At 46.5% G+C, this 10,758-nt stretch overlaps 1 protein-coding gene across 1 annotated transcript in view; it reads left to right on the forward strand.

Annotated features, from left to right (window-relative positions):
* Positions 1-10,758, forward strand: part of SREBF2 (sterol regulatory element binding transcription factor 2) — an 82,938-nt gene continuing 72,180 nt past the window's right edge. Inside the window, exon 1 of the mRNA XM_011945102.1 lies at positions 1-303. The gene's annotated coding sequence lies outside the window, so the exon portion shown is untranslated. The remainder of the gene's footprint in view (positions 304-10,758) is intronic.

A 10,758-nucleotide genomic window follows, 5' to 3' on the forward strand; every position in this document is an offset into this window, starting at 1 on the left:
CCGCCCGCGACCGTGCGTCGCACCTGTCACTCCCTGCCCGGCCGCGGGGGCGGCTTTGGGATTCCCGGGGCCCAGCCCCTAGTCTCCGCGCCCCGAATCCCTGGGCTTCTCGGGATTGATCGACGGCCAGGTCGCCGGGTGCCCCGCGAAACTTTGGGCAGCGACTGCAGAAGCAAGTTGCTGATGAAGAGAGCAGTGGCGGCGGCATGTGGACACATCTCTCCGGGATGGAGACCCGGGCGCTCCTGCTGTCACGCTGCAAAGGGAATTGAGCAGAAGGAATTTTGAGTTGTGGCCCCTCGGGTACGGGCTGGGGAGCGGGTGGCCTTTGTTCCGGCGCCTTAACAGCGGAGTGGAAGAGCTGGTAGGAGCCCAGGGATCCTCTCTTAAAATACTCATTTTTCGACCACGGGAACCACGATTTAGAGAGGGTCAGCGGCTTGCTCAAGGTCACCCAGCTGGTTAGAGCCTAGTTCTTGCAGTTCCTGGGCCGGTATTGGTTTTTCTATACCCCTCCTTTCAGGAGAGAGTCCAGTTGACTAGGCTAGTAATCTTATTAACTCGATAATTGCACTCTTATGTTCTAGGCCCCAAAATACTTTGTATTATTTCACTTCTTCCTCACAACAATCCTGTGAGATATTCTTATTACCCCTATTTTAATACGGTAATTAAAGAAGCTGAGGCCAGGAGATGTTGACTTATCTAAGGCCACTCACCTTAGAGAGCTTAGGCAGAAACACAGGTGCATTGTACTTTTCAGTTTTCAGCATGTTTTCATGTCCAGGATCTCACTACAGCCTTGCAGGCATGTATGATGGCTACATCCCCATTGTGCAGATGAAGAAACAGAAGCAGCCGAAGATTCTCTTTTGGGGGAAGAGATAAATGCAGCAGCTAATTGAAAAGGATCTGTTTGCCATTTTCCCATTTTGCTTTTGTAATATTTCTCCCCTTGGTTTGTCCTTGCTTTCCATTTTGGTCATGTGGGCAGTGTGGTAAGACCCTTAATTGAAGCCCCATTTCTAACCACAGACTCTTTACTAAGTGCTCCTAAATACAGAAATGGGTTAACAAATGGGGGGTGGGGTAGGTGGGGGTTGGGAATATAGCAAGGGCAGCTAACATGTTTTGAGAACTTACGTGCCAGACGTTGTTAAACACTTACACATGTTAATGTTCTCAATCCTCATAACAACCCTGTCAGGTAGAGAGAACTGTTATACCAGTCATCTCCCTCTCACAGATCCCGAAAGTGAGTCCCAGGGTGCTTCCTTAATTTACTGAAGATTACACAGCCAGTAGAAAGTACTTTATGTCTATAGCTGCCTACCTGCAAGGGCACAGAAATTCATGTGCATTTTGCATTCCTATTCCATGGTCAGTTCCTACTTGTCTTATTTTGTTTATTTATCTAACTTTTAAATTTTACTTTTTATTTCGTTATTTTTTGAGACAGGGTCTCATTCTGTCACCCAGGCTGGAATGCAGTGGCACAATCACAGCTCACTGCAGCCTTGACCTTCTGGGCTCAAGCAATCCTCCCACCTCAGCCTCCCAAGTAGCTGGGACCAGAGACGCACACCACCACGCCCAGCAAATTTTTTGAATTTTGTAGAGATGAGGTCTATTCTTGGGCTCAAACGATCCTCCCGCCTCGGCCTCCCAAAGTGCTAGGATTACAGGTGTGAGCCACCTGATTTGTTTTTTTTTGTTTGTTTTTTGTGACGGAGTTTCATTCTTGCTGCCCAGGCTGGAGTGCAATGGTGCGATCTCAGCTCTCCTCAACCTCCGCCTCCTGAGTTCAAGCAATTCTCCTGTCTCAGCCTCCCTAGTAGCTAGGATTGCAGGCATGCGCCACTATACTTGGCTAATTTTCTATTTTTAGTAGAGACAGGGTTTCACCATGTTGGTCAGGCTGGTCTTGAACTCCCAACCTCAGGTGATCTGCCTGCCTTGGCCTCCCAAAGTGCTGGGACTATAGGCATGAGCCACCGCGCCTGGCTGAGTCACCTGATTTTTTTTAGAGACAGTGTCTGGCTGTTGCCCAGGCTGGAGTGCAGGGGCACAAGGCTCACTGAAGCCTTGAACTCTTTTTTTTTTTTTTTTTTTGAGACAGAGTCTCGCTCTGCCGCCCAGGCTGGAGTGCAATGTCCGGGTCTCAGCTCACTGCAAGCTCCGCCTCCTGGGTTTACGCCATTCTCCTGCCTCAGCCTCCCAAGCAGCTGGGACTACAGGCGCCCGCCACGTCGCCCGGCTAGTTTTTTGTATTTTTTAGTAGAGACGGGGTTTCAGCCAGGATGGTCTCGATCTCCTGACCTCGTGATCCGCCCGTCTCGGCCTCCCAAAGTGCTGGGATTACAGGCTTGAGCCACCGCGCCCGGCGCCTTGAACTCTTAAGCTTAAGCAATCCTTCCAGCTCAGCTTCCCGACAAGTTAGGACTAAGTCATGTGCCACCATGCCCAGCTAATTTATATATATATATATATTTTGTAGAGCCGGTCTCACTGTGTTGCCCAGGCTAGTTTTGAACTTCCAGGCACATGCAGTCCTCCTGTCTTGGCCTCCCAAAGTACTGGGATTACCGGCATGAGCCTCTATACCCAACCCTGTCTTAATTTGTAATGAGTTTAAATTACCTATTGGTTAATACTGTCTTTATCCCCATAGATTTCTGAATAAAATGGAAACTACCACCCTCTGGAAACTACCACAGTGGTTCAGTGGTTTCACAGGTCCCTTAGGTTTGATCCCAGTGGAAGAAGATTCCACTTCTCTGTCCTTCCAGAAGACCTGGTTTATAACAATGCATAAGGTTTTGCCTCAAAATATAGTTATATACCGTACAAGGAAGAGGTGTGGCTGTTTTGTCACAGAAGACCTAGGGGCCAGGTTTGGGAAGAGTGGTTCCATGTCTTCAGTTGATCAACAAGTATTCAAGTGCTGGCTGTGGTTTCTGAGCTGTAAGGAATCATGAAAAATACCATAGAATTTTATGGCGTCATGGAGCTTAAGATGAGAAACTCTAGTACCAGTATAGAACAGCTTAAAATTGCACAGGGCAACAAGTGAAAGTCAGCAGTGAGGGTAGCTTGGTAAAGTCTGACTTACCAGGAAGACCACACCAAAGAGGTAGCTCTTGACCTGGGCCTTGGAGGACAAAAAGAGCTGGGCAGGCTGAAGGTCAGTGGTCTGAAGATAAAATTATCCCTTGATTCTCACCCCTGTGTTCTCCTTATTGAATGTTAGCTCCATGAGGCAGGGACCTTCGTTTCATTCCCACTGAATTCTTTGCACCTAGAACAGTGCCTGGCACATAGTGCTCATTAAATATTTGTGAATTTCCTGAGTGATCCAGTGATCTTGGGCTGGGCAGGATACTAATTGTCCTGGACATGGTTTGGAGTTGGATTAGATCAAGGATAGCCAGCCTGGATGCTTCCAGGAGCTGTAGTCAGGTGAGGAAGGGGAGAGGCAGGGTGAGTACATTTACTTCCTTTGTATGTGTATGGTGGGGATAAAGGGTAGATGCAACCTAGAGAGCTTCCAGGAGGTGCAGACAGGCAAGGATCCATTCCACAATGTCTGCTGTGTTCCAGTCCATTGGTACCCTTCAAGGATATGGGCTCAGGGAGGCCACATTCATTCACTCATTCAACACATCTCTTGAGTGGCTTCTTGAGTATTCCTGTGATGGACAAAGGATAACTTGAGCGAGACAGATGATGTGTCTTCTCTCTTAGGAAGCTTACATTCTTGATGGAGGAAATACAAGTTGAGTAAAATAAATGAACAGTTTTGGCAGGGCACTGTGAAAAAAATAAAATTGGACCATATTATACAGTGTGGCTGGGCTAGCCTACTTAGATTCGGAAGTCCAGGGAGGCTTCTTGGAAGAGACGTATCAGTGTCTCTTTTTCAAGAGATGCCCAAGTCTGGATTTTTATTTGAAATACCCAGATTCATCCCAGCGCTTTGGGAGGCCGAGAAGGGCGGATCACGAGGTCAGGAGATCGAGACCATCCTGGCTAACACGGTGAAACCCCGTCTCTACTAAAAAATACAAAAAAACTAGCCGGGCGAGGTGGTGGGCGCGTGTAGTCCCAGCTACTTGGGAGGCTGAGGCGGGAGGCGGAGCTTGCAGTGAGCTAAGATCCGGTCACTGCACTCCAGCCCGGGCGACAGAGCGAGACTCCGTCTCAAAAAAAAAAAAGAAAGAAATACCCAGATTTTTGGCTGGGCACAGTGGCTCACACCTGTAATCCCAGGACTTTGGGAGGCTGAGGTGTGTGGATCATGAGGTCAGGAGTTCCAAGACCAACCTGGCCAATATGGTGAAACCTCATCTCTACTAGAAATACAAAAATTAGCCAGGTGTAGTGGTGCACACCTGTAGTCCCAGCTACTTGGGAGGCAGAGACAGGAGAATCACTTGAACCTGGGAGGCAGAGGTTGCAGTAAGCTGAGATCATGCCACTGTACTCCAGCCTAGGCAACAGAATGAGACTCCATCTTTAAAAAAAATTCTGGACACGGTGGCTCATGCCTGTAATCCCAGCACTTTGGGAGGCCGAGGTGGGTGGATCGCCCGAGGTTGGAAGTTTAAGACCAGCCTGACCAACATGGAGAAACCCCATCTCTGCTAAAAATACAAAATTAGCCGCGTGTGGTGGTTCATGCCTGTAATCCCAGCTACTTGGGAGGCTGAAGCAGGAGAATTGCTTGAACCCAGGAGGCGGAGGTTGCAGCGAGCTGAGATCGCGCCATTGCATTCCAGCCTGGGCAACAAGAGCAAGACTCTGTCTCCAAAAAAAAAAAAAAACCCCAGATGTTTGTATGTTGGCTCAATTTTAGAAAAAAACATACTATAGGTACCCAATAAAGCATGTGTGCTAGTTATCTCTGGTGTCTTGTCTACTGCAGAATGTTCTATTGTCCCAGGTCCCCAGGTTTCATTTTGTGTTATATATCTCTAGTTTGAGAAAGGGCCTCATGAACTGTTACACAACAGGTCTTCTGGAAGGGCAGCAAGGTGGGATCCTCTTCCACTGGGATCAGGAAAGGCACAGTCATGGAGGTGACCTTTTTGCTGGGTCCAAATAGATGGGTGGCAGGAGCAGCCTGACAAGTATGTGGGAGGAGTTAGAACAAGCTGCCTTTAGAAATAAAAGATTACTAGAGATTTCTTGGAATATAGTGTGTGTGAGGAAACAGTAGAAGATGAGTTCTTAGAGGTGAAGTGGAGCTAAATTGTACTGTAGATGGAAGGTGTTTTATGGAATATAGGGAGGAATTGTTGAAGATTTTCAAGTAGGGGGTGACACACGAATCATGGGTTTTAAGAAAATTGGGCCGGGCGCGGTGGCTCAAGCCTGTAATCCCAGCACTTTTGGGAGGCCGAGACGGGTGGATCACGAGGTCAGGAGATCGAGACCATCCTGAGCTACACGGTGAAACCCCGTCTCTACTAAAAAAAAAAATACAAAAAACTAGCCGGGCGAGATGGCGGGCGCCTGTAGTCCCAGCTACTCGGGAGGCTGAGGCAGGAGAATGGCGTAAACCTGGGAGGCGGAGCTTGCAGTGAGCCGAGATCGCGCCACTGCACTCCAGCCTGGGCGACAGAGCTAGACTCCGTCTCCAAAAATAAATAAATAAATAAATAAAAAATAGAAAAAAAAAAAAGAAAATTGAACTGTGGGCTGGGTGCGGTGGCTCACGTCTGTAATCCCAGCATTTTGGGAGGCTGAGGAGGGTGGATCACCCGAGGTCAGGAGTTTGAGACCAGACTGGCCAACATGGTGAAACCCCATCTCTACTAAATAATACAAAAATTAGCTGGGCGTGGTGGCGGGCACCTGTAATCCCAGCTACGTGGGAAGCTGAGGCGGGAGAATCGCAATGAGCCCAGATTGCACCACGGCACTCCAGCCTAGGTGACAGAGCAAGACCTTGCCTCAAAAAAATGAAAAGAATATTGAACTGTGGTGATAGGCAAGGAAGACTGGAGGCAGGGAGGCTAATTAGGAAACTGTAGGCATCCAGGTGTGAGGTGATGAAGGGTGACAAATTTGGATGAGAAGTGGCCCTCATTCAAGTGCCTTTCCATGGCACTGACTTGGGTCTGTGCTTGCTTCTCCCTGCAGACACCCAGTGTGACAGAGTACCCTGCAGTACCTGACACTGAATAGGTGCTCTGTAAAGGTGTGTCTGATGAGGAAAGGAAAGCACCTCAAGTTCAGTCTGAGTGTTCACACCATTGGGAAAGTTGGAATGGCCAACTGGGTGAGCTGGGAGTGAGTGTTGGGGATGTGACAGGACATGTCCTCATTGAAAGCTTGGCGCTGAAGGCAGAGCAGAGGGAGAATTCTAAGATCCCATTAAGACTTTGAGCCTGGAGCATTGGGAGAGTTCAGAAGTCAGCAGGAAGAGCTGGTTTGGGGAAATGAAGAAATTTTGTCTTAATTGTGCTGAAATTGGGGTGCCTGGGGGTCATCCAGTAGGAAATGAGACGTTCGTAGATACTTCGGAGAAGGTAAATCTGGGATGGAGATTGAAGAGAGGCCCTGCTGAGTCAAGAGGAGAGAACTGGGAGATTCGAGGTTAGGAAAGTGGTAGCTTTTCAAAGAGTAGTCCGTAGATGATGGAGACAGTGCCACAAAGAACAGAAAGGATGACAAGGCCATGCAAGGAGTTGTGGGACTTGGTATTAGGAGGCCGACCTTTGCCAGAACAGTCAGATGAGGGAATCCAAGGCAGAAAGGAAGCAGGGGTGAGTGGGAGATGGGCAAATGGAGGCAAGTAGTTCTCTTTGGAGAAAGTGGAATAATTTTTTCAATGAGCTAATCTACTTTCTGTCTTGATGAGTTTGCCTATTCTGGACATCTCCTAAATGGAATCAGAGAGGTAGCATAATATTGCTTAGGTTCATCATGTTGCAATGTAGTGTTCTATTGCATGGACACGCTGCATTCTCTTTTATCTACTCAGCTGATGGACATTTGGGCCGTTTCCACTCTGGCTACATTATGAATGAAGCTGCTACAAACTTTTGTGTACCAGTTTCTGTGTGGCCATATATGTTCATTTATCTTGGGTAGATCTTCTACATTTGTTGTTTATGTTTTTCAAGGGCTTATAATACACAGTCCCATTTATTCACGTGCTTAGTTTCTGTGTTCCTGTAACTAATTTCAGCCCTAAATCTTGTGATGGAAACTTTCAATGTAGTGGTCAGTTCCCTTCTTTCCTGCCCCATCTGATGGCTATTGTTTAGGTCTGCTCTCCCCTCACTTACCTTGGGACCACCCCTAACCATCACCCTTGGGGGCAAAGTTGAAGCTCTTCTTTCCCGTTTCTTGTTTTTTTACTCACTTATTTTAGTGGAGCACATCCTCCAGTGGCTTCCTGAGAAAGAGTACATTGGAGGTAACTCTTTGAGGCCTTGCCTATCTAAAAACATCTTTATACTAACCTCATTCCAATTTGGTAGTTTGGCTGAGTTTAGAATTTTAAGTTGGACAGAGTTTTATGTCAGAATTTTGAAGGCATTGTCTGATTATCTTGCTTCTAGTAGAGAAATCTGATGCCATTTCCATTCTTGATCCTTTGTGTGTGACCTGTTTTCTTCTCTGGAAACTTTTAGGATCCTGTCTTTATGTTCTGAATTCCATAACAATGTGCCTTGATATGACTGGGCTGACAGTCACTGTCCCTACTTGTTGGGGCTCTGGAGAGCTGACTGTGTCTGATACCTGAATTCATGCAGTCCTGCTATCAGCCTACTTGTCACCCAAGCCTGCAAAGGAATTTCCAGTACCTGAACCTTTCCATGGCACTGATTTGGGCCTCTGCTTGCTTCTCCCTGCAGACACCCAGTTTCATCTTTGGCAGAGTACCCTGCAGTACCTGGCACTGAATAGGCACTCTAAAAGTGTGTCTAATGAGGGAAGGAAAGCACCTCAAGTTCAGTCTGGGTGTTCACAACACTGGGAAAGTTGGAGTGGCAACTGACTGAGCTAGGAGTGAGTGTTGGGGGTGGTTGTGGTCAGCACACCCCTGGGAGGTAGAGGTGGGAGAAGAGTGGAAACTGACTTCACATTCCTCCAGGGAGGGATGCTTTGGAAAAACTGCTCGGTGAGCTGAAGCACAGATCTGCTTTTCATCCCTTTTGTACCTTTTTAAAGACATAAGGTGTGTTTTGACACTGGAGTATATAGAGGGTTGCTAACGTTTGGGTTGAAAGAGCTGCTGTTGTCCACAGCTTATTTATTTTCCACCCATTTTTATCTCCTGGTCTCATCCAGTTACATTTCCTGGGATATGTTTTTGGAGGTTGCTTAGATCACGACACTAGAGTCCCCTGAGTTTCTCCTCCCTCCTCTATTTGGCCTCGCCCTTGACAAACATTCCTCGCATTCACACCCAGGCCTTTGGCCTAATGTTCTTGAATGCTGCTTGCCTCTCATTGAACAGGCTTTTATATAGCTCTCAAATTCAGTTCATATCTTGGCATTTTAAAAAATATATATTTTTGCTTCTTTCTCAACTAGATCATTTCTCTCCTCAAATTTATAATTTAAAAAAGGAAATTCTCAAGCAGTTTTATTCAATAAGAACTTCGTGAATATCAGATTGTCCACATCCTTCTAGATTCCTGTGCCAACATTGCTTCTGTGCATCCATATCACAGTGTTTTCACATATGGGTTGCTATATGTTGAAGTAGTTGAGGTGTAATCACCATATAATCTAATGTGATCCATCTGAATAGGCAAACCCTTGCATACCTGTGTACCTGTTGAACATTTTCATCATTTGCAATTTTTTCTTAACATGAGCACTTACTGTTGTTCTGAATAGTTGTATACAAGTCACTTGGGAATTTGTTCATGGGCATGTGTCTTCCAAAGAGGAGTCTTTCAGTTGAGCTGGGTAACACACTGCCAGCCATAGCCCTTTCATTTTAAAAACATTTCCAGTGCTACAAATTACTATGGTGATTGGGAATTACAACTTGGAAAATATTTTTATTTTTCGAAAAGATAGTACATTCATATGAATCAAAATAAAATACATAAAAAGATGCTGTGAAAAGTCTTGCTCCCAGCCCTACCCACTATCTGCCTAGTCCCACCACTCCATCACAAGTAATTAAATTTTTAGTTTCTTTTACCTGCTTCAAAATGTATTTGTTATTACAAAACAAGCTAATAACAAATATTGATTTTAGTTTTTGCTTTGCTTTCCTTTTTGACTGAAAAAGTTTAGCACGCTATAAGCCCTGTTCCTCTGTGTCTTGCCTTTTCCTTTCCACTTACCAATGTATCTTATAGATCATCCCAGACTTTTTCACTGCTGCATGGTTTTCCATTTTATGATGACCTGTAATTTATTCATCCAGTCCTTTTTTGATGGACATCTGAAGGTATTTTCAGTCTTTTGCTATTAAAAACAATGCTGCAATGAATAGCTTTGTAAATTCATCCTTTCACACATGTGCAAGTGTAGATGCAGAATCAGTTACCAGAAGTGGGATTGTTGGATCAAAGCAAGGGTGGTGCTGTCTCCAATATTTAGTTGTCACAAGAATCCAGTTAGGTAAAACAGGAGAGGGGCCGGGCACTGTGGCTCATGCCTGTAATCCCAGCACTTTGGGAGGCCAAGCTGGGCGAATCACAAGGTCAGGAGATTGAGACCATACTGGCTAATATGATGAAACCCCATCTGTACTAAAAAATACAAAAAGTAGCCGGGCGTGGTGGCACGAACCTGTGATCCCACCTACTCGGGAGGCTGAGGTAGGAGAATCACTTGAACCCGGGAGATAGAAGTTGCAGTGAGCCAAGCGTTCTCACCACTGCATTCCAACTTGGACGACAGAGTGAAACACTGTCTCAAAAAAAAAAAAGATGGCCAGGTGTGGTGGCTGATGCCTATAATCCCAGCACTTTGGGAGGCTGAGGTGGGCGGATCACCTGAGCAAGACCAGCCTGGCCAACATGGTGAAACCCCATCTGTACTAAAAATACAAAAAATTAGATGGTCGTGGAGGTAGGTGCCTGTAATCCCAGCTACTTGAGAGGCTGAGGCAGCAGAATTGCTTGAACCCGGGAGGCAAAGTGAGCCGAGACCGCACCATTGCACACCAGCCTGGGCAACAAGAGCGAAACTCTGTCTAAAAAAAAAAGATAAGAGGAAGGGGCAGGACCTAACATTTGTTACTGGCTCTGTGTGCATTTGTAGTTTTATTAGAGCCTGCCAAACTACTGTCCATAGTGGATGAACCAATTTACACTCCCACCAATGTGTGGAAGGAGCCTGTTTCCTCACAGCTTCCAGGCACAGTCAAATTGGGACTCTTTATTCCCTTTATTCTGCCTCTTTGCTGTACTTTTGCCAGTTTAGAGCTCTCACCGCCCCTGTCCCCAACACTGCACACATACAGACCCTTCTGGTCTTGGCCTTCTGGCTCCTCACTCAGTTTTTCTCTGCTCAAGACCACGGAACAGTCAGTGGGTAAAGACCAACTTTCTAAGCGATCCCTTCCAATACCTCACATGTCCCCTTTCCTTGCTCAGGCCCTTAGTGATTGGGGTTTTCTTACACTTCTGCTGCTCTGGGTGTTTTTTGGAGTGATCCTTCATCTGGTTTGCCTGCTTTCCTTACTTTTAAAATTGCTCCTTGGGCCGGGCGGGGTGGCTCAAGCCTGTAATCCCAGCACTTTGGGAGGCCGAGACGGGCGGATCACGAGGTCAGGAG

This window comes from Colobus angolensis, unplaced genomic scaffold, assembly GCF_000951035.1.
Source record: "Colobus angolensis palliatus isolate OR3802 unplaced genomic scaffold, Cang.pa_1.0 Scaffold239, whole genome shotgun sequence".
Taxonomy (NCBI): Eukaryota; Metazoa; Chordata; class Mammalia; order Primates; family Cercopithecidae; genus Colobus; species Colobus angolensis.